This window comes from Semicossyphus pulcher, unplaced genomic scaffold (assembly GCF_022749685.1).
Source record: "Semicossyphus pulcher isolate SPU_LCO1_2020_fin unplaced genomic scaffold, fSemPul1.0.p SCAF_6, whole genome shotgun sequence".
NCBI classification, from domain to species: Eukaryota; Metazoa; Chordata; class Actinopteri; order Labriformes; family Labridae; genus Semicossyphus; species Semicossyphus pulcher.
In genome coordinates, this window is record NW_027211737.1 from 25,874,662 (window position 1) to 25,899,195 (window position 24,534).

The following is a 24,534-nucleotide window of genomic DNA, read 5'->3' on the forward strand; positions in this document are numbered from 1 at the left end:
CAGCATGTTTTCTCTAGGCGGCCTCATACGCTCTGTCCTCATTGGGAACAACTGAGTCAAATATGTAACATTTAGGAAACATCATGTTTATACCTTAAATGAAAGGGTTAATCCACTCCGACTCCACCTGTCAGACAGTGATCCACATTCTCAGACTTAAAGCCACCGTCAAACAGAAGTTTAAACGGTCTTATCTTGTGCAATGTGATGCATTACTGGGTGAAACAGACTAAAGTAGTTGTGACTGAGCAAACACAGGCCCTGATATGGAGCTCCAGTGAGACAGAGCAGTGGAGGATCATTGACCTCCACCTACACCTCCCTCAGACGCCTCATTACATCAGGAGGAGGAGGACAAGGAGAGAGAGATGCATAAATTAGGCCTCCACCACAGTCTTTGGAAATATAAACAGATTTTGCCAACTGAGATTCAAACACACACCACCCACCATGACACCCTCAGCTAGCTATCACATTTAATTGAATAAATGTATGCAAACGCCTCCGAGTTCAGGATGCGTCATCGAACATTTTACAGGAAGAGAAAAGAGGGATTTTGATGTAAAATATATTAATAATGTTTTTTTCCACATATATTCAGCACCAGGATATAAATAAACAATAAATGGGGACGCAGGATTAGGGATGGGTAATGTATTTTTTTATTGCAATGTGTCTCTAAAGGTGCATCAGGGCTTGTTTTTGCCCACTTGGGGGCTGCGGAACAAACAGTAAACACCATTGTTATGTTATCACCTAAAGAAGTGTTGTTAGCATCATTTTTTCACATTTTGTTAAATGTTTTTCTGCCTACATAACAAATGCAAATCCAACATTCACTCTCTGTTCACTTTCGTGTTGGTCTTGAACCAACTTCTAAGTAACTTTTTAGCTCCTTAACGTTTAAGAGCTGAAGACTGAAAATGTTTATCTGTCATTTGGTGTTGGGTAGATAAGTACTTTTTTGGCTGAAATTAGCCGCCTGCTACTGCTGAATAATAAATCGATGAGACTGAGTAAAGGCACCTAATTTGCAGACTGTAAAACTAAGAAAAAAAGAGCCGTAAAGACACTTAAGGGGAAGTAAGGGATTGGGTGGTGTTTATCTTTGGCTTCATCATGTAACTCCCTTCAATTGATTTGATTGACTGTTTCAGTTTTATCTGAACATTTGGAGTAATGCCCAGTTCACAATGCATGCCTGAGTAGTGTGTAGGTTGCTGTATGTCTTGCTTTGCATGTCACGCCATGTCTACACGTACCGTACACGGGTATTTTTCCCCTCGTCCACACGGGCACGGTTATAAAAAAATCCCTGTCGAAACAAAAAGGCAAAAACACAACAGAAACGCTGTCATGACAATGCCACACCAACAGGCGGCGATATAACCCGGTCATGCAAAGATGAAAAAGAAAATCGTGGCCAATCAAAAGTCTAGAAGACTACCTGGCAAGGAAGGGGGATGATATACTGTATCAATATAGTGGACTGTATACATATGTGTAAACATGTAAAAAGTCTGGGCCGCTGGTTTAGCTCAGTTGGCAGAGCAGGCGCCTCATCGACAGAGGCTACAGTCCTTGTCGCACTGATCGCAGGCTCGACTCCCGATCTGCTGATTCATTTGGTGCATGTCAGCCCCTACTCTCTACTCCCCACATTTCCTGTCTCTCTTCAGCTGTCCTATCGAAAAAAGGCAAAAAGCCAAAAAAAATAATCTTAAAAAAAACATGTAAAAAGTCACAGTTAGAAGCATCACTGTTTTTGTCACATCCATCATTTTGCAAGGAATGTCGCCTCATTTGTGACGCCTCACAAAGGAGATAACGGCACACAGCCAAAAATGCAGTTTACCCCATCGTCTCCGTGGAAACAGAGTTTCTAAAAGTCTTCACTTTGGCGGGAGTTTTACAAAAGATCAGTTTTCAGTAACCTAAAACGGCGTTTGTGTGTGGCCAGAAATACCCGTGTACGTGTAGACATGGCCTCAATGTGCATGTTAACAGTTTAAAGCAGCCACACTGACCCTGAGCCGCGCTGCTTTCACACTGACAGCCTTGGTCGGGGAGTTTTCCCATGTGGAAAATCCGACCAATCTGAAAGCAGTTTACTCGCCCATCAAAAAGTTTAGTCCACTGCTAAAAGCTGCCGTGTGAAGACAAAATGCAACATTGTAACACTTTGTTTTTTGATTCAGATCGAACAAGCACCCTAAGAGGCTCTTCCACGAGTCACAGGCGAGTCTCTGCAAAATAAAGTCAAAATAGTCTTGTATAATACCAGCAATGTGACTTCTTTCACTACAATGTTTATATCTGTAGAATATGTAACAGACATGCTTTTCAACTTCAAACATCTTATAACCATTTATTTTTGTCTAAACTTAAAATAAATTAAGTGTATTTTGACACAAGATGGACATCCGGTTACTGACGGCCGTTATCAAAGCCGATCTGGTCGTAAAGAGAAAGAGCTGACAGCAGCTGCCTGTGTGAACACCACAATGGTACGAGCTGCAGCAGCCCAGCGGGGCAGCCTTCCCGCGCTGCTCAGGCGTGCTGTGTGGACCAAGCATAAAGACTTCAGATTCAAGGCTTGACCAACAAATTCACCAATCAATCCTGCCATCCCTACTGTCACACCACCAGCATGTTTAAAAATAACGATTGGAAACCAAAGCGGCGTTGGAGGTGTCTGCGTTAATGTGATTGCTCAGCGTCATAGATTAATCGTCAGCCCATAATCTGCTTGTTTTTTTATGCCCTTTGTGAGCACCGCTACATTATCTAACTGAACCTGTAGAACTTGTAATCAATTACATTACCGTTTACAATCCTGCACAGCTTAAAAAACAGGTGCAGGGTTTTGTTTTTCCCCAAAAACCAAACTGGTCTTATAACACTGCAGAAAACAACAGACCCCACTGACTTCCTTTACGCCTCCTTTTCCTTCATCATATCACTGAATTTAAATGCGTGTTGCTCAGAAAACATTGAGGTTGCTGACCTCCACTCCCCTGTTGCCTCTTTCTCTCCACTTGTTTTTCTTGTTGATTTATTACTGTACATTCTCCCGGCTACATTTGCACCGTGTTCAGCAGTCAGACAGTGCAACTGAGTCATGCTGCAGCAGATTTGTCAGAGTAACGAAACGTTTGCACCGCAAATGTGAACTTACATCCCCCAAGGTGACCTCCAGGGAGATGCTGTCAGGCTGCCCAAGGTGACAGCTGAGCAGCTGAAGCACGCCGCGCAAATGGGGAACGTTCTGCGGTAAAATGAAGGAAGGCGTCACGCGGATGGGATTCATTCATCTTAATAAAGTTGGGTATCAAGCTGATGTGGCTGCAGAGGTTCTCGTTAGACAGAAGGAGAAATGCAGGGAGACGGAGAGAGGAGAGGAGAGAAGCCGACAGGGCCATAGGAAAGACTCCTCAGCTGTAAACACAATGTTCTTTTCCCAGCAACACTCCTCTGAATAGCACAGCACCTGTCTACCTGTTGGCAACACCGACAGAGACGCTCGTTTTGTAGAACTGCTGCAAAGAACATTTTAATTTGACTCCCAAATGCCTGGCAGCACAATTATTCTTTTAAGTAAAATCTGTCCCACTTTCACGCACATAAAGGTGTTTCGCTGACATACTGTAGCACAACTGTGATTCAAAGTGTTGTCACTTCACAAAGCCTGCTGCGTATTACTTTTAAACAATCAGTCTGTAAGGTCTTCTCCCATAAGAAACGCTCTGCCACGCGGGGAATGATGCTTTTTATGTCGGCAGCAGTTTGTTTGTAATAAATTCTGCTAGTTAGCACAAGCGCTGAGCAAACAAGGGAAAGTAGCACAAGGCTGGGGAGGAAGGGAAAAGGTGTTTAACTGGCAGGTGATGTCATGTGAAACACCACAGTGGATAACCTGAATAGCAATACGATCTGTCGCCCAGCTCAAGCACTTTTTCATAGGAGAGAGACGGCATGGAAAAAAGCAGCACTGTTACCTCTTCATCCAAACAACATCACCTCACAAAAATGATACGGAAAATGTCCCCTAATGTTGTTTTGAGTTAGCAGTGAGTGGCTAAGCTTGGTGACTTCACCTTCACAGTAAAAGCTTTTTAGGTTTGTAAGCAACAGAAACCTGCTGCTGGGGACCTGCTCGACTCCAACTGTTAATATCAGTCTAACTTTTATTATCACTATGATTAAAATGTTAATGTGAATCTTAAAGCTGCTTGACTCTAACTGCTATAATTAATATTATCAATCTTCCCCATATTATAGTTATTAAAGTTGCTAATGGTTATAATAGACCTCTTGACTTCAGCTGTTACAGTTATTATTATCAGTCTATTATCATTACTACACCGATCAGCCATTACATTATGACCACCTGCCTAATATTCTGTAGGTTCCCCTTTTGCCGCCAAAACGGCCCCGACCCGTCGAGGCATGGACTCCACTAGTTAGCAGCAGATCCTTTAAGTCCTGTAAGTTGCGAGGTGGGGCCTCCATGGATCGGACTGGTTTGTCCAGCACATCCCACAGATGCTCGATTGGATTGAGATCTGGGGAATTTAGAGGCCAAGTCAACACCTTGAACTTGTTGTTGTTGATTTCTGCAGTGTGGCAGGGTGCATTACCCTGCTGAAAGAGGCTACTGTCATAAGGGAATACTGTTTCCATGAAGGGGTGTACTTGGTCTGCAACAATGTTTAGGGAGGTGGTGGTACGTGTAAAAGTAACATCCACATTCTGCAGGTTTCCCAGCAGAACATTGCCCAAAGCATCACACTGCCTCCGCCGGCTTGACTTCTTCCCATTGTGCATCCTGGTGCCTTGTCTTCCACATGATGTAAAAGAAAACGTGATTCATCAGACCAGGCCGCCTTCTTCCACTGCTCCGTGCTCCAGTTCTGATGCTCACATGCCCATTGTAGGTGCCACTTTTGGTAGGTCCTGACCACTGCAGACCGGGAACACCCCACAAGCTGCTGGTTTGGAGATGCTCTGACCCAGTCGTCTAGCCATCACAATTTGGCCCTTGTCAAAGTTGACCAAATCCTTATGCTTGTCTATTTTTCCTGCATCCAACACATCAACTTGGAGGCAAAATGTTCCCTTGCTGCCTGAACTGTCCCACCCACTGACAGGTGCTATTGTAACAATATCATCAATGACCTTGTCAGTGGTCAGAATGTTATGGCTGATCAGTGCTGTTCTCGCTAATAACACAATTGTACCATTCTTATTGGCATTGTAATCATAAGTCTGTATTATCTATTGTTGTTGTTGTTGTTACTCTGTTTGCCTGTCTCTTTCCTGCATCTCCCTCTATCCCACTTTTCAGCCCATCCACTCGAGACGACCATGAGCCTGGTCTCTCTCTAAATAATACAAAAAAAGAGAACGGTCTAGACCTGCTCTTTCTGTAAAGTGTCTACAGATAAACTCGGTTATGATTTGGAGCTGTATATGAGTGATTGAAAAAGTTCAGGTTGCATCAACAATAGAGTACAATGGCCAAATTGTTGTAATTTTCTTCTTTGTTGGTGTCTCATCTAGTTTGACTTGACTAGCATGTGTTTTTTTTTTTACGTTTGATAGTCATGTACCAATGAAAGGAGAAAAAACAGCTTTATTTAATGTTGTCAGTGATGCTGACCTGCGGAGGATTACACTGCAGTCTTTTCATCGTTATTTGTGTTGTCCACACAGATTCACAATTTAATGGACGTATTGGGGATCTAGTAGAAGTTTTTAATTAATGCGCTTTTTTATTTACTATATTAAAACCTTTATTTAATGTCTAGTTCGAACATGCATTTTTTATTTAGTTCTTAAAGTGGTTCAAACTGGCTTCTGTACAGTACACTAGTAGTTCAGTTTAAGTTGCTTGTGTACAGGGCCGTACACAGACATTTTTGGGGGCAGGGGCTCAAGCAAAAAAAAGAAAGACAGTTAGGAAGGAGGCAGTTTAATGCATTTAATTCATAATTAATTAGTACTGCAGTTAATTGATATATTGAGACAAAATCATTTGGGAGGGGGTGGGGTCTGGAATGCAGAGTACTTCCTAAATTGATAAGGCACATTTATTCGTGGATTCTACTTAAGGGCACTTGTTGACTCAGGGGGCACAAGGGCAGGGGCTCAAGCCCCTCTTGGATCTTATCTGTGCACGTGCCTGCTTGTGCATGATAAATGGTATTGATGGTAGAAGAACCAGAAGCACAGTTACCTGCTGTTGTAGGGACAGAACTGCACACGAGGACAGCGTGGCTAAAGTGTCACTTTGTACACCAGCCTGTGGGGACGTGGCATGATGAGCACCACCAATGACACCAAATTAAAACATAAATCTTGCAGATCAGTTCCACTGAATGACAGTTTGAGACCATTTAAAGTAGGTCAACATAGTTTCATCAACATCAGTCCTTTTGTTTGACAGGGAGAGGACAGACAGGATAATGTATGGCTTCACGCAGCGGCCAACGTATCGCAGTACTGGCCTCACGCCATGTTGCCTGAGTTGTATATTATCCTCCTGCAATATTCACATCTCATCACCGCAGATGAATCTTTGCTGGGCCTTAATATCCACCCAGTCCTCACAGGGCAGATCGTTTCTCTGTGGAAATATCACGGGAGGCCAACAGCTGGCTGCAGTTCATCTCTTGTCGCCTCACATTTTCAGCCACATCAATATCGGGCGAGTCTGCTCAAGTTCAGCGGCTGTTTTCAGACTGTAGCACTTAAACAGATGGCCATCCTCTGCCCCTGTGTTGTTTTTTTTAAAGAAGCAGACAAACAGAACAAACATGAACCAAATCTCATATTTTTTTCCCCCCAGCCGTCTATTGTCTTAAATATTTTGTGCAAAGAATTGTTTCCGAGCTGATGTGTTGCTTCTGGTCCTTAAAGATTTAACATCAGAGCTGAAACTAAAGAGAATATTCACATTGTGATAAAAACACATTAAATATTATATGGCACACACACACTGAAACGCACACATCTTCCACACATTAAGAGTTGCACATACAGCCTATTCTTTAGAGTTATCACCATGGAAACTGGACAGGAGTGAAGAGCCTGTATTATGGTGGATGAAGCCGTGGCACGACAGCATCCTGGGTCCTCCACTGTGACATTTACATGCAATATATCAGCTGTTGTATGAACTTCATTTGTCAGCTCCTCTAGAAAATAAATGTTTACATTATTTTCCTAATGTAGCATTTTTTTGACCACTGTAGCACCACTGAAAGCAGTCCTGCCTTGCTTGTTAGGAGGGGTTAGTAATGTATCAGAAACAAATGTGACAGCGAGAAGAGTAATAAAAAAGTCTCAGTTAAAATGTTCAGTTGTCGTTCAGACGCCAAAGTGATTCTCATGCTTCAGTACTGAGCTCTCATATGGTTTCATGGCTGGATTAAAGGTATTACTTTAGTTCTGTCATGCCTCAGAAAGTCAGTTTTACACTCTGTCCATCTTAAAGGAAATATAGAAACGTCTCTGATTTGAATAATAATTTGTGACCAATATAATAACTGGCTTCAGTAGTTGTCTCACACTATGAAGCCTTCATCTCACTCGGCAGGAGCTACTTTGCTGCACTTTATTGTTCTCTGCATACAGATGACAGAGATTGCAAGCAAAAGTTTATTTAAAGTTAAGCTAAATGAATTAAATTACCTTTTGCAAATTTCAATTAACTAAGCCATAGCTGAATTGATTTGAATTCGACAGAGGTTAATGACGTCTTTCAGATCTTTGTTGTGCTTTTACAGCCTTCAATTTGGCTGCTTTGGTTCACTGTTAACAGTCTCATTGGCATTGGTTCTACACACAGAAAAACACTCTTATAATTAGGCTGTTTGCTACCTGTCCAGGACAAAACAGCAGAGTAATAAAGATAGCTCGCTGGTGAATATAGTGGAGCAAATAACTGCTAAAGAGAGGTTTTCAGCTAGTAGAGACTAAAACAGAGCAAAAAGAAAAGAGCCAAGTGGAAAGAAAGTGTTGGGTAACGTTACTTTTAAAAGTCACTCGTTACATTACTACATTCCTGACTGAGAAAAGTAACGTGTTAGGTTACTTTTGCGTTACCAAAAATTCAAACCCTTTGTGACTTCTTACACGTGTTGGTTATATTGTCAGGACGGCGTGTAGCCTACTGTACATATACCTTTGTATGTATTGTCTCTACCGTCTTTGCATAGCCTCGTTTATAATCTGTAACTCTGCAGCCTAGTAACAGGAATGACAGACGCAGTATAACTACAGCTCTTTATTATGCTTACAATGAAACAGTGAACTAGGCAGAGGCATACAGTATTAGGCACAGCTGTTTTAGTGACAACAATACAACACAGGCTCTTAGTCCCACCAGTGTAGCGGAGCTGTGTTTAGCTGCAGATGCTTCTTCACAGCTGACAAGCACTTATCCTTGAGACACAACTTATATTTCACTGTCATGTTGTTCTTGTCCCATTTGCCCAAAAATTCAAAATAATGTGAATATTTCCACAAAGTACACGCTATCCTCTCTGCCATCTTGCTAGTTGAGTTAGCTAGCTACGCATGCACACTGACACAGCTGTGTTTACCTTCTGCTGGTACACAGCTACCTGGCAATGACAGATTGCTTTTAAAAATATTTTATTCATCTTTCATGGCGTCCATCTTAATTTTTTTGATGATCTGCTGGTTTGGCAACGTCAGCATCGTAAAAAAAAAAAACGGCTGGGAGATACTATTAAACTTTGCCAAAAGATTGTCGGCTTTATCAGCCAATTCGCATTTCTTTTCTGTGCCACAAAATGGCCAAAAAATTAAATTAGTAAATGCAGTTAATTGCAAAAAAGTTTTTAATGAACCTTTAAAGTTGAGCACGAGTTTTAAACTCAGATCCACAACTTGAAAATATTCAAATGTAGAACTTTTTCTCTGCACTCATCATCTGAATGTATCACTGGAGGGGGAATGTAACTGAGGAGCAATTTACACATGACTAATTACCTGCCTTATGCACAGTTCAAGTATTTGTCAGAGTTTTCTTTAATTAGCAGACAGTTAGACTGCATTGTGCTGTTGTGGTTCTCCATCAATGGCTACAGAAACAGAAGAAGAGTGGAAAAAAGGGAAGAAGCTGAGGGGAGGATTATAACTGCAGTTTGACTGATGTAGCCCCCAAAGCTAAGTTCAGTTTATCCCAACCCCATTTTTAATCCTCAACCTCGAACCCTATCCTATTTTTATATTTAACAGTAATTCCCAAATTAGCCCCAGAACTTTCACTTACTCTTTTCACATAATGTTTGGTTTCGTCTGAACTCTGCAGACCTGTCACTAACAACTACAATCACTTAATTGGACTATCTAAAAAAAAAGGGAGGGAACATTAGCATATCTGTGATGTCCTTGAGTACCTGCACATCAGCAGTTTCACAGATCTGAGATAAGGGTTCAAATAAGTGAAGGGGAGATTCTGACTGTAGACACTGTGTCTGTAAAATCCTCCTATCCAATAAAATATCACCCAACTTTTCTGAAGCAGTCATCCGCTCAATCAATGAGCATTCATCTCGAACCAAGGTGATTGTATTATTACCATATCCATTAAACACTCGTCTGTCTGTCTAGTGTTTCATCTCTTTTTTTGAAGTGGGAGTTCTGAATTATCTGTGATTTGCAACATTAGCTCGGTATCTCATCTGGATGAAGGAAGGCTGATAAACTCCAGAGATCCATTAGAGAATGAAATAGCTTGAATCAGGTGTACTGAAGTTTGTCTTTTAGTTTTACTGACTATATTCCAGAGACAAACTTTTTCCTGTGGTGAGGAAGTGAAAAATAAGTCCAAGAAACACTTGGGTCATATTGTCTGTAATTGGTCTGCTGTTTTTGTTTTCTTGGCTCATTTTATTTTACTTTTATTCTAAAGCTCTGCTTGTCTGTTCCTGCGTTCCTTCCAGTGCATGCTGAAATCCATCCTTGAAAAGTAATAACATTGTTAGAAGAATAGCCAAGTAACTATTTATACTAAGCTTAAAGGAACTAATTTTTTGGTCAATTGGGGACCAACTCATCCACAGGGAAGTATGTGGGTTTTCAGCTGCTAAATGTGAACCCACACCCAAACGTGCTAATTGCTGATGGGCTCCACAATGGTGCAGTAGTTAGCGCTGTCGCCTCACAGCTAGAAGGTTCCTGTATCGAATCCCAGTTCGAGTTTGTATGTTCTCCCTGTGCATGCATGGGTTCCCTCTGGGTACTCCCACAGCCCAAATTCAAATAGGTTCCTTGGTGGCTCTAAATGGCCCGTAGGTGTGAATGTGAGCATGAAAGGTGGTCTGTCTGTATGTGTCAACCCTGTGATTGACTGGCGATCAGTCCAGGGTTTACCCCGCCTTTTGTCCAATGACAGCTGGGATTGGCTCCAGCCTCCCCGCTACCCTGAACAGGATATGTGGTATAGATAATGGATGGATGGATGCTTGTTGATGGGAATATTGAGTTTAATGACTCTGTACCGACAATAGGCGTGGTCAGAGGCATTAGGATTTTCAGGATTTGCGTCTTTCTGTCCGTTCATTCCATTTTGGGCAACGTGGCTCAGGCAAGCTAGCTTAGATTCAAGGGTTAACTAATAGGATTTTGATGTTCAAAGTTCGAGGTCATTTTGACCCCATAGCTGTCCTAATATCGTAAACGTGATTTCTCTGCAAAACCTTAAGGAAATAGGTTCATATATGGTATTAACTTCCACTTTGAATCAGGGATGAACTGATTAGATTTTGGTTGTTAAAGGTCGTAGGTCAAGGTCACAGTGTCCTCTTAAAAAGATAAAAGGATTAAATGGTGACCCTTTTCAACTAAACGGTCAAAGATCAAACTCATCATAACATGATAATTACTAGATGTCAGGTTAACCCTCCTGCGCCAGGACTTAAGCTGCATATTAGTTTTCCAGGCCTCTCACATTGGGAGTCTCTTTATAAACTCATATAGTAAACAGGGTTACTATGACCCAACAAACAATGAAAAGATCAATAATGGGACAGACAACTGACTAATGTCACTCTGTCATGTTCCCTGGGAGGTGAGGTCGAGTGAGGTTAAAAAATGCACTTGCAATTCTCACTTGTCGCCAGAGGTGCCACCAAAGAGACAGAAAACTGAGATCTTTGAGAGCAGCTTTAAATTTCATGTTAAACTTTGTATATTTTAGGCAAGTCAGCCAAGCATCTGGCGTTCTTTCTAATTGGATCCCTTAAGGTCTCCATGTGTATGAAAGAGAAAAGTCTGTGCTGTAGAAGTATTTTTCTTGTCATGAAAAATATTAGAATCGCACAAATTACAGCAATATTTAGACCTCAGCATGATGCATGTTACACAATTAAAGCACCTATTTTATTTTGACGTATTTTCTGCTTGTTTTTTTATTTGTTTTTGAAGAATTGTGTTTTTGACAGCCAATATCAGCACATACTGCACGTGTAAGTGTGTGTGTGTGTGTGTGTGTGTGTGTGTGTGTGTGTGTGTGTTTGCACATGTGTGCACTCAGGAATGTGTGTGGGAGTGTCAGGAGACAGAAACAGTCAGCGCGGGAGAATGAACCAAACACTGTAGCTCAGATGTCTTCTTACTCTGTGCCTCAGTTTGAATGAGGATAAATCTATGCATCTCCATTGCTTGGCATCTATATTCAGGTTACTTATATCTACATACATCAGAAAGGACTCTGTGGTGACTCATAAATTGTCCATCCACTAAATAACTGTAAATCTCAGCATGCATTGCCAACATTGATGAGCAGAAAATGGGATGAGCAGCATTAGGAGAAGATAAATCCCCACATCTGAAGGATTATGGTTATTTTGACAAATGCAATGCGCTTTCAAATAGAAATGTAATTACATGCTGAATATTAAAGTCAGCAAAAGATGATCTTTCTGGAAGTCGAGCACATGCAGCATTACAATGTACAACTTTCTGTTTCTTTTCAGATGGGTGTCCGTTTTTTCTGTCATAATTGCTTAAACCCGACAGGAAGGATGCTAATGGTCTAATGTATGAAATATAAGTAGTAGGATTTATTAAATATTGGGTTAGAGCAAATTCATCCGAGCTTTTTATGCACATTTGTAAGTTAATAACAATAAAATGTATGTATGCGTTAATGTATTTCACCTACAGCACAGTTTACCCTGCTTAATGATATGGTCACTGACCACTTGTTATCCGCTTCTTGTCTGTGTCACCCAACTCATTTTTCAATTTATCCAACCAGCAACAATCAGGGAGGGGGTTCTCGTGGCCATTAGCATGCCATTCAGCGCCCATGAGTGTGTAGCCTAATAGACAGCAATGATAATAGAGGCTTGTCTGTGCTCTCTCGCCGCAGCGTTGACCACTGAGTGAATTATCCAGCTGACAGAGAGCAGCAGCGCAGCTTAGGAGGCGGAGGATGTTGTTAATATGCCAATGAGAGCTCGTGCCTCCCGTGCCAGTCTGAGGCCTGCTGACATGGTGCAGCTGCCTATCACCTAATTGTGAATCATTTAGCAGCAGCTTGACCTACATTCAGAGCAGTGCAAAAGGGGGGACCACCTATGTGAATGTTTTTATTAGCAATCCAAAGCTAATCACTTGGGAGTTGGAATTAATTGCTGTGTGCTGAGTTTATATCATTGTCCTCTTCTACATCTGCAGTGAAGTGCTCTGGAGTGGGTTAGAAGAGTGCTTTGTGAAGATCTAAATTGAATCGAACACAGAGATAGTTTTATGTAACATCGGACATTTTTGATTTTCATTAGGGCGTTACAGAGTCAGTCCTCCTCTTCTAAATATTTTCCTTTAAAAGGAACAGTTTGACATTTCATGAAGTACATCTGTTCACTTTTCAGCTGAACATGGAAAGACCAGATTTGAACCACTCTAATGTGTGTAGTAAATATGAAACTCCATTAAACAGCCAGCTAGCTTAGCCTAGCATAAACACAGGACACATGGCACCTTGCGCTATCAAAAGGTAACAAAGTATGCCTACAAGGAGCTCTCATATTACAGTAGATTGTTGTATCGTGTTTTATAATCTGTATAAAACCTAAAGGGTCGAAACAGTTGATGTAAATGTTTCCCTGTTTCTAGTTTCTGTGATAAATATGAAGCTAACTAGCTAAAAACTGCTGTTTGTCGTCCAAAAGAGCTCCGCCTCTCCTGCTCTCCTGTGCTGTGATTGGCTAATACTGTTGTGCTAGGAAAGCAAATAGGTCAAGCCCAGGACTTTCACCCAGGAAAATGCTGTTTGTGTCTCTTGTAATACCGTGCTTCAGCATTAGCTGTGTATCAATACAGGGGCTGCATTGAGACACATAGCCTCTAGCCTGCATCCTATGTAGACGGCTGAGGCCGGACAGAAATGAGACGATCTGGTCTACGGAGGATTTCCTGTTTGCTTCACCAGCTGTTCCCACCCTTACCCTTGCTTCATACAGTGCCGCTCCTGTCACCTAGCAACAGGTAGCTAGCTGGCTAAATAGCGAACAAAACTTACGTCACTTAAACTATTGTTTTAAAGATAATTTACAGGTTAAAGACTTCTACATTTGTATCATGAGTTATTTGATTGAGTTGAAACCCAAAACTTTTAAATTTCAAAGTGCTTCGAACTGGGACAGCCTTCGACGCGCTGCTGTGACACAATTGGCCTTAAAATTCTTCCTTCGAGGGATGCAGCTGCTGAATTAGGACACAGCTACTGACTTAACATTTAATCCAAACCATGATCTTTTTATGAACCTCATCAAGTAGAGTTAATACCTAACCTGACCAGACTGTGCCCGTCACAACCTCCCACTGACACGGTGAGGTTAAAAGTCAACATGGACTTATACGCTGGACATGCACAGCTGGCTCCTGCTCTCCTGGTTGACACGTGTACATGTCTCTGAGATGGCTCTTTCTTAGCAGAAGGCCTGAAGGTGAACTTTGAGATAAGGAGTACCAGCCAATCACAGCACAGGAGGGCTGCTTATATTTATTGTACAAACATGCGAGTAGTATACATCTTCTCATCTTACTCTTGGCAAGAAAGCAACAAACAGGATTTCCTTAAACAGCAACTATTCCTCTAAATATTTTTTGCATTAATGTCTGTGGAGTCTGATCTAGTTCTTTTTTAATAGCCTAAAAAGTGAGACCAGCTCGAAATGACTTAGTGGGTGTTGAAGCATAACGTTTGCACCCCACACTGCAGTCTCAAGCTGAAGTGGTCACTAGAACAGGAAGTGAATAATTTGTCATGTTGCCTGGGGGGAGGATTTCACTGCTTATGTTTGGCTGAGAGCAGACGAAAACATGTATGAAAACCACACTCTCACTCGGCCTGTTAGTTCTGTCTCTGCACCAGGCCTACTGTAATTTATTTTCCTCAAACTGTCATCTAAAAAATGTTTTTATGATCTTGTCATTTATATTTTATCATCTTTCTGTTGTCTAACATCCACTTTTTTCTGCTTCTTATCAGGTTTTGTTTTAACAACAACACTATAATTAAATTCAGATAAGCAGTGATAATAGCTAGTGGGCCTTTCTGTGTGGAGCTTGCATGTTCTCCCTGTGCATGCGTGGGTTCTCTCCAGGTACTCCTGCTTCCTCCCACAGTCCGAAGACATGCTCATTATAGTCATTGGTGACTCTTAAACCTACCGGCACGGTAGGTGTAAATGAGAGTGTGAAAGGTTGCCTGTCTCTATGTGTCAGCCCTGTGATTGGCTGGCGACCTGTCCAGGGTGTACCCCGCCTCCCGCCCAATGTCAGCTGGGATAGGCTCCAGCCCACCTGCCACCCTGAACAGGATAAGCCGTACAGATAATGGATGAATGAATGGATGGATATATTGCTGTTGTTGTTGCCGCTCAAAATAAATCCCAGATAACTGAAAAGATTATTTCTTAACATTTTAAACCCTCAAGGCTTCCAGTGCTCATTCTTTCTGGATTAGAAGAAGATGCATAAAAGGAGGGTATCATTCAATTGTAATGGATGTATCAACTTTTGGTACAACATAAAAATAGACCTGAATAACTGAGGTGTAGTTTCTACAGCTTTGTGCAGGACATGTATTCTTTTCTCTTTAAATGTACCTCAGATTAAAAAGGATGAGCTATAGTTTAAACAGTTAACACAAAGTGAAGACAAGATCAGGCTCATGCCAGATGCCAGCTTTATTACTTGGCCAGTAGCCAGTGACTCACTGAATAACGACTCACACTTGTCAGGAGGAAACAAGGCTATTCTTAGAGAGCTATTGTAATCAAGAGATTTGAATTCATTTTATATTTATCTGCTGGTGCGTACATGCAGATTGGAAAGGACTTCCTGAGCCATTACAGTTGAGGGAAGATGGCGATCATGCCTCGGGCTGAATCTGACTGTATGCTGCGTTCAGCTGTAAGCAGCACGGCTGGCAGCTGGCCAAGCTAAGCTAGCCAATGAGTCACCTCTCTGAGAGCTCCAACCATAACAGCCAACGTTTCCCCAATATTCCTGATTAAAGCTGAACGCTCACTCTGCTCGGTTGGCCAAAAAGGCTTTTATTCTTTTATTCTTTGCTAAGACATGACACTGATCCTCTTTTAGTTTACTGCCTTAAAAAAACAGATATTTAAACTTCATCTCACTCATGAAGAACTGTGAAGAAGCTGCATCTGCTCGCTGTGAAGTAAACATGTTTAGACTGCTGCACAATGTGTTGTTGACCTGTGAGATGTACTGACAAAATACCAAAAACATTCATTCCAATTTAATGACTCTAAACTGCGATGAGGGTTCATTACACTTATGAAGAGAGCTGACATTAAGTTAATTGATTTTGTTTTGACATTTTGTATTTCAGTAATTAGTGGATGTTCTTATCCGAAGAGAGCGAGCCCGAGTTCGAGAAGCTGTTTGATATGTTTCACAAAAATACATAATAATCAGTCGGCTAATTGAAAGATATTGGGTTGTTGAGGGAATTAAAAATGTGACCTTTTTGGAAACGGGATAGCAGTTTTTCATATAACTTACTTTGCCAAATACCCAGATAGTAGCTTCATGTTGGATGCAGCATTTTAAAGCCGAATCTGTGCTGCTCCTATCCTCATCATTTTACCAGCAGTGCTTTTGGAGCCATGCAGCCTGGCTTTATAGATGGCAACCTCGGAACCCATTGGCTATCGTATGACGACGATATAGCCTCTGGGGACAACGGTGAACATGTCGGGCATGTCGGTCCGGTTTAGCCAGCAGATAAGGACTTCCTGCCGTGACTTCAGCCTTTTCCTACGCAGGATTGTTCACAGTCCAATTAGCAACTTGAGAAGCGACCGTGTGCTCAGATCAAAAGTGAAGCGAATTTCACTCCTCCAGACATGTCTGCCAAATAAACAGCGTCATTTCATGGTTCATTAGATCCCCTGCTGTTAAATACACCGGCAAGCGGGATCCTTGCTGTTTTTTCGGTAAGTTATGTGTGTGTTTTGGCTACGTCCCCTTCACCCGCCGATCTCTACTGCACAGTCTCTGGCTCCAAGTGACGTTACCATCGCAAGATGGCAGCGCCTATCACGGGGGCTATTTTGGCATCACTTTGAAATGGGAGCAGATGGAGACGGGTCGTCCATCTATATATACAGTCATTGGTTTAACGGATGTCGGATCGGTCATTTCTGATGCATTGGAGGAAGTCAGGAATTCTAAATGCTGAACGGCTTTAATGACACAACGTCAAGGGAATTTATCTCAAGTTGAATTTTAGATCTAGGGTGGATTGTTATCTAAACTTGCTGCAGATGTCTGTTTATAGAGATTAATAAGAAGCTAAATCATCGTCAGATCACGCTGACGGGAGCCGGGATGTCATTACAGCACATTACGCCTACAGATTCTACATTTCTATGTTGAATCTGTAAATAGAGATTATATGGATGGTAATGTTGGTTGGTTTGGGTGGTTAGTTTATCACTCTGGTTAAGACTGAAATATTACAAATTAATTTTTAATAACCATTGAATTGGCGGTTCTCCTGTATTGGGATGTAAGGTGTTTAGTTGTATTTGCCAGATTGTAGCATGGTCACACATCAAAATCAGATTCTAAACATTGGTATACATTCTTGCATCAACCTGCATTGTCAGTGTTAGATGTTAGCATGCTAGAATTAGCATTGCAGTCAATGCACTGCTTTGCCTAATGCAGCCCATTCATTCATTTAATTGAGGCCTCTATGGCGAGGAGACACCATCTGGCTAATTGTGCAGCTGCTTATGAAGTGCATACATAGCATGTAGATTACTTTGTAACATGAGGAGCACATTTTTACTTCAGGATTACTGCAATGAAAGATTAAAGAGTTTCCACTTTATAACTTTCTGGCATTGTAAAATCTAGTGTCAGACTGTTTAAAAACCACTGCTCAGCGTTTTGGCATCTGGTAAGCTTTAAATTCACGGCACCTACTCACACTGCACCTCTTGAATTTATTTCATTGTCTCACAGATGCCTGAATCAACACACCTCCACCAACGCAGCCTGTTGTGTTGTTTCAGCGCAGGGCTGTTTTTGGGCCGAACGCCTGCTTAGTCTTCTTAAAAAGTTTACATAGCGGTATATATATGAGTGTGTGCCAACTATATACAGCAGACCAGAGGACAATCAATACATTTGATTGATTCATACTGTGAATTTTTTTCCTCCACTGGCTGATTCACATCACTGGCTGATTTCCTTCTCAATGCAGAGTGACGGAGAGTTATACTTCTTCCTGTCTTTTACTGTGTAGCGTCTTAAAAACACCCACTATAATGGATTAATCTATTGAATTATAGCAGTCCTTTAGAGAGCTGGAGGAAGTCATATGAGGTCAAATGTTTCCGTTCGGTTCTACTTTATAGCTTAAAAAAGGGAAAAGTTACAGATAAACCACCCTCAGCTGTCAATAAAGAAATACTCGCCTTCCTAAAAATTAAAGACCCCATGAAATTGAAATTAGAGTTTATTTCATGGTAAGCAGCTCCGTGTGAATACAAATGTGAGTGAAGTGCAGACTTAGTGCACTTTATGTGAGCTACAGTAGGCGAGAGTTGAAGCAAAGTGCTGGAGAAGGCAGCAGCTGACTAAAGTGTTTGAGGAGGCGATGAAAATCAAGAAAAAGGTTCTGAGCGGTTGTTGTTGTTTTTTTTCAAACTTTACCATCAAACTTGCTGGAGGGGATTACATGTACAGATTCATGAAGCCTCTTTCACACATGTACTGCACTCATGAAAATGTCCTGACATTGTCCGGTTGGGCTGAACACTAACAGCTGAATTTTTAACCTGACTGCAGCTCCCATCAGTAATGGACATGAGGCATAAGGTCATGGTTATAAAACAGGGTTTAATTCCAGCTTCAGGCCAACCCTTGAGAACTGAGTAGAGAGAGAAAATAAATAAATACAGTAAATAAAATGAAATCATATGTTTGTCTTGTCTTTACAATCTAAGCCCCTGCATCTTAAGCTGACAAAAGCTAGAACATTGCTCACATCACACTACAAGCAGGATTATTAAATGGTAAATGGACTGCACTTTTCTAGTCCTGCGACCACTCAAAGTTGCTTTTACACTACATGTCACATTCACTCATTCACGCACTGATGGCAAAGGCCTAAGTGCCAATCTCCAATCAGATGCACATTCATACCCGATGGCTATGCCACCCGGAGCAATTTGGAGTTCAGCGTCTTGCCCAAGGACACTTCGACATGTGACTGTAGCAGTCAGAGATCGAACCCCTAACCTTCCGATTGAGAGACGACCCACTCTACCACTGAGCCACAGTCGCCTCATTATTAAGCAAAGACTCAATTATACACTTCACATACAAATGTTTTAATTTATACACTTGAGATATAAAAAACATCAATAACATGACGTTCACATCCCAATTTGCATATGAATAAGAGCATAATTTACATGCTAATAAACACGTGGCTATGCTAGTTAGCATCTGCGTCACCATATAGTGATATACTTGCAGTTAAACAGGCCTCACAGGCTGCTTGTTACTTGAGAAGGGCTAAATCTTCTACATTCTTCCTTGTATTTGTCTTCTTTCTTGTTGTTGAAAGTATATTTGTATATAATTAATTCTCAAACTTAGCTCGAGAGCTCATCTTCTCTGGAGCTTCGCTTATAGGGTGCAGATCAGGAGCTTCATGAGGGCCGACGCTGAAATTGTTTGGCAGGTGCAGGGACTGCAGCGTCATGTTCTGCCTCCTGAGACCCCACCCCTGACAGAAAATCTCCCGCTTTTAGGGACATGTGTGAAAGGGAAACTGTGGAAAATTTCAGAAGCAGACTCTCTTGAAATTTTCTAGAAATTGTCAGGAGGGCACGAGTGAAAAGGGCTTAAGTATGTGTGTAGATATGTGCGTTTGCTTGTAGAAATCCAATTTAGGACAGGTCAGAATGTTTGCATTCATGCTTTTAAGTTTTCAGTGCGTCCACTTCCTGTTGCAGAAATGTCACATTCTTGCAGCACAAAGTCCAAGCAGAGGCCTTAACACACGTGTTGCATCATGCTCTACCTCCTGGGCGAGCAGGAAAACGAGTTTGACATTGGCAGAATTTTGTACCTCTGCCTCGTCATTGGCATATGTTATGGTTAAGGAGTATCACATACATTTCCTTGACTCTAAAAAGCTCCAATTCCAAACGGTAAATTGCAAACAGAGACGAAACCTTGACGTTGATGCGCTCCCCGCAGACTGAACATAATGATAAAAAAATGAGGAGCTACTTGAGTCTGTGAGAAAGTTTAAATCAATCTGCGTCGTGATGGTAAGCAGGATATACTTTATGTCTGAAGCAGAGCTGCAATAACCTGACACAGGCAGTCCCTCTCAAAGCTTTGCATTGAGGTTTTTGACTATTTTATATCCCTTTAAGACTATTTTGATTGACACCTATCCTGCAAAAAGAAATAGCCCAAAACAAAGACTAAAAGATTCCTTACAAGAAGCTTTCAAGTGGTTTTATCCCCTCAGGACTATTCATAATGTTTACAGTGAGCAGACCTTTATAATAATAGCACTTTACCTTCTCTAAGGTGTATTTGTTTGTGTATTTACAGATCTGCAAAGGTGAGGGGAAAAAGGCTTTTATTGTCTCAGTAACTGCAGCTCAGTTTATTTTATTGCACCTTTGGCTTTCAGTCGGGATAAACGGGCGATGTGGAAGTTAAACAGAGGAGATGTTAAAGAGACAAAGGTTGGAAGAGCTCTGCCAACTACTACTGAGCACGACTGTACACACACGCACACACACACACACGCACGCAAGCACGCACAGAGGGCTACTGGTTCAAACATCCAGCCAACCAAATCTGTATTGACTTCTCCACTTACATGTTTGACTTTATCTGTTGGTGTAATTGGAGAAAACAAGTCCTCGGTGTAGCAGAGAACTCCCAGATCCAGCCCCCTCCCCTCCCCTCTCATACCCAGCCATCCCCTTCACTCATTTTGCATTCGGAGCATTGTTTTCATGCATTTTTTATCAGGTCCTCTGAAGTAGTGTGCAAAGTTCAGCTGTTGAATTAGACAAAAGAGGGTTTTTCCAATAATCTCTCCATTAGAGCGGAGAGAAAACAGAGCCGGATCATTCAGGAGAAGGAAAACATAACCTTTGAAAGGCTGTGATTTCAGAATTAACGGTCCGAACTGTGACAGCGATGTGAAACGTGAATACAGACACAGTTTCTGCATCAAATCAGCTGCAAGTAAACACGACTGATATAATGTGATATTAAGTGTGTGATATGTCAAGCAGACATTCTGAATATTAATGTTTAAAATGGGAATAATTTATTTCTTAGATAAAAATCAATGGAATAATCGACTGTATGGACTAAAGCAGTGGTTCTCAACTGGTCTCGCCTTAAGACCCACCAACTTCTTAGTGATAAGTCGTCACCCAAATTTCATATCTTTTCAACCACTTACATTTATTTAATGAAAAATGGTGCAGTTTGGACCTAAGAGCGAACGTAACATCCCAGTATGTCAGCATCACAAAACAAAACACTGCAAGAGTCAAGCAAAATGGTGGCAGTGTGGAGAAATATTCCCATTACAGAAATATGCTAAAAAATGCAACATAAATGCAACTACTGTCGAGCTCAACAAGATTCAAGAATGTAAATGTAACGAGCTGGGATTATACAATCAGTGGATTCATGGAGTGTGAATAAACTACACTGCTACTGCATGTAGGTCACAGGAAACCCATGTCCTTGACCCACCGGTTGAGAACCACTGGACTAAAGCATACAGTAACATGGTTGCCAGGTCCGCGGTTTTCCCGGGGTTTGGAAGTGTTGCTGCAGGTGGAAATCCTTGTTCGCTGGTTAGTTAGACCCACAGTATTTTGCATGCAAATTACATGAATAACAGGCTGAGGTAGCGCTCCTTCTTGCAGGGCAGGTGTAGCAGTCTGCTGCTGAAGGAGCTGCTTAAGGGCCCGATCAGACAGAACGCGTTTGAGCAGCTGGGGGCGGCTTTTTTGTCTTTGTTTTCAATGATAGGGACGCTTTTTGCGCGCTGCTTTTGCGTTGCAGAGTGCCTCGCGTTTTTAAGGAAACGCTCCGAGCGCCTTGAGCTGAAAAACATTCAACTCAAAGCAGAAAACAGCCCGACGTCATGGGGGTTTTTTCTCATTGTCCAATCGGATGAAAGGAGAGGCGGGCCTTCTGTCAGTTTACAATATAACGGTTAGGTTAATGACAGCTGATACATCGGTGGTTGCCTTAACAACAGTAGAAAAAAAAGCCGCCCCCAGCTGCTAAAACGCACTCTGTCTGATCGGGTGTTCACGCCTTAAGGCACCCCCACAGCCTCATGCAGGGGGTGAGAGAAGTTGTCCATGATGGATGCCAGTTTTGATAACATCCTCCTCTCATCCACCTCTATGACCGTCTGAGATAATCCGTCTGTGTATTTTATAATGCATTTGGCAATGGTAGCAATGCTGTTGGACTTTAAGAGCAGTGTATATGGTTTGGCAGAGGTATATTTTGAGTTCTACTATTGGGCTGTTTTCTGGGCTGGTTTTGATTGGCCATTGGGCTGGTTTTGTCACACAGACCTGGCAACCCTGTACAGTACATCCATGTATAGCTGATTGACCACTTACCTTCAAGTGCTGCATGTGTTCTGTGTTCTCCGTCAAATATGAATGTCTCTAAACACTTCATCGTGTTGCTTTGTGCATTTCATGATGCATGAGTGCATCCATATTTTGTGTGAAAGCATGACAATAAATTAGGATATTAATATCAATATTGCGCAGACCATGATGCAGCTTTATGCCATTTAATTGACATAATTCAGACCACACCAGCACGTAAAACTAAGAGGGGTCTTTGAATCAGCAAAGTGCTTGTAATGTAATAAGCACTCTCTTCTAAATGGAGCCTTGACTCCATTTAAAAGAGGGCAGAAAATATGTGTGCACTCTTGCTTAAGGCTTTCATCTTGCATATAAATCACTCCAGCTCAAAGTGGGTGTTTGAGCGCCACAGATTTCAGGTCTTGGGGCGCGCACTGTAGCAGCGGCCAAGGCTGCATTAATGACAAAGCTGTGCCATGGCATGAAGTAAATTAAGCCAATTCCAAATATTCGGAGAGCGGAAAAATGTTGAGACGGAGGCTTTCTTGGCTGATTTAAAAGGTTTACTCTTGGCTCTCATTCTTCTTCTTCTTCTTCTTCTTTCCGTTCTCTGCTCTCTGTTTCTGTTTAGATTCCGCGGCAGCTGAGTGCTCTGACGTTGTACAGGTGTGAGCAGTCGGTTCTGGATTACTGTCATGCCCACCTGTCGCTGCACCTTAATGTGGGCATGGAGCCCCCGACTCAGGCACTGGGAGGTGCAAGGCCAGCCAGGTACCACCCAGGGCTAATGGCTGCCCTCCCCTCTGAGCCTGTGCTGCCTTGCCCCCAGACCCACTCCCTCCACCAGTGATCTGGGGACACTGAGGCTCCAAACTCCTGTATGTCTGCTGATCAGTGGACCGCTCGATGTAACGCAAGACTGTGTGGGAGGAGCTGGGACTGGTCAAGAAGCAAAGGAGACAATTAATCTACTGTGAAGCATCCTGGACCGAGAGTAATGAAATGAAAATATTTCTCAGTGGAATTAAAGGGTTGCAGTAGTATCGATTAGCGAGCTTCTCACCTACCTGACCCTCAATGTCCTCAATTAGCAAAGGAGGCTGAGCAGCAGCATGACTTTCCACGTTCTGCTCTGCCTCCTGAGGAGTATTAAGGATAATAATTTAATGATTTGTTAATCTTATTAAACATTTTTCCTCAGCTTCTCCTCATCCGGGCCCCTCTCTGCTGCGTCAGGTAAAGTAATCAAATGCAAAATGCTAAGAAGCGAGGGGGGAAACAGCATGATGAGTAATTGAGTAGCAGAACAAATGAAAGATCAGCCAAGCTAAAAGGTTTTCCGCTGCTTTTTTTGATCAGGCTGTCAGTCAGAGGTCTCTCTCCAACTCAAATCCCTGTAGCGTTTTTCATCTCCAGAAACGAGCCGCCCAAATTAAATACCCGTGAAGAAGGAAACAAGTTAGAAAATAACGGACATAATTGTCATATAAAATGTACAGCCTACACATCTTGCCGGCAGTGAGTTGAATTTACATGGTGACTTTTGATTTCCTAAATGAGTTGGGATGTTTATCACGTCGTAATTAAATTAATCAGGATGAGAAATTAACAGATGCAAAATCAACAGTAAGTACAGATCTGGATGCACTGGGATTTCTCATGTTTACTTTTCATCAGCCATTGAAATCACTCTCGTACTTAATGGGTTTTTGTTATTCAAATGTGTTCTTCAACCAACTATCTGATTGTGCACTCATATACCTACATGTGTGTGCTTTTTACAAGATGTTACAATATAATATATGGTGAATAAACTGTGGTAAATGACCAGTTACGGTGTCATTCCTCAACATCAGTGGTTTGTTTTTAGACAGCTGCGTAGGTGTTGGAGACTGCAGCGCTGAAGGCAGGACTGATTAATAATGATGTGTCTGTTTTTTGCCTTAGTGATCGAGACCCTGGTGGTAACTTCCTCCTGCATTTCTCTCCCCCTGTGACTGTGTGTTACTGTTGCTGTGACGTAATACAGAATACTGGACTCACTCAACTTGGCTCATGGACTTTTATGGACTTCCTATGTTTATGTTCAGCAGGAAACAAAACACTTGTGTACAGAACAATACCCAATTAAGGCTGTGTATTAATAGACAGCAGCTTCATGTTCCTCACACACACATAGTGTGCTATCACAATGGTGGAGGTAATTGTGATACAGCCTTATTGGGATGTTTGTCAGCTGGGAAGAGACTATAAATCAGCCTTTAGTCCTCTGAACGCAAATTGTCCAATCATAGTTTAGCTGTCTTAAATTAGCACTTCAGGCCTGTCAAGCTTT

General features: G+C 41.9%; 1 protein-coding gene across 1 annotated transcript in view; it reads left to right on the forward strand.

Moving 5' to 3' along the window:
* Window positions 1-22,912, forward strand: part of LOC138610133 (leucine-rich repeat transmembrane neuronal protein 4) — a 54,398-nt gene extending 31,486 nt beyond the window's left edge. The window contains exon 2 of the mRNA XM_069682837.1: window positions 22,831-22,912. The gene's annotated coding sequence lies outside the window, so the exon portion shown is untranslated. The remainder of the gene's footprint in view (window positions 1-22,830) is intronic.
* Window positions 22,913-24,534: the final 1,622 nt, after the last annotated feature.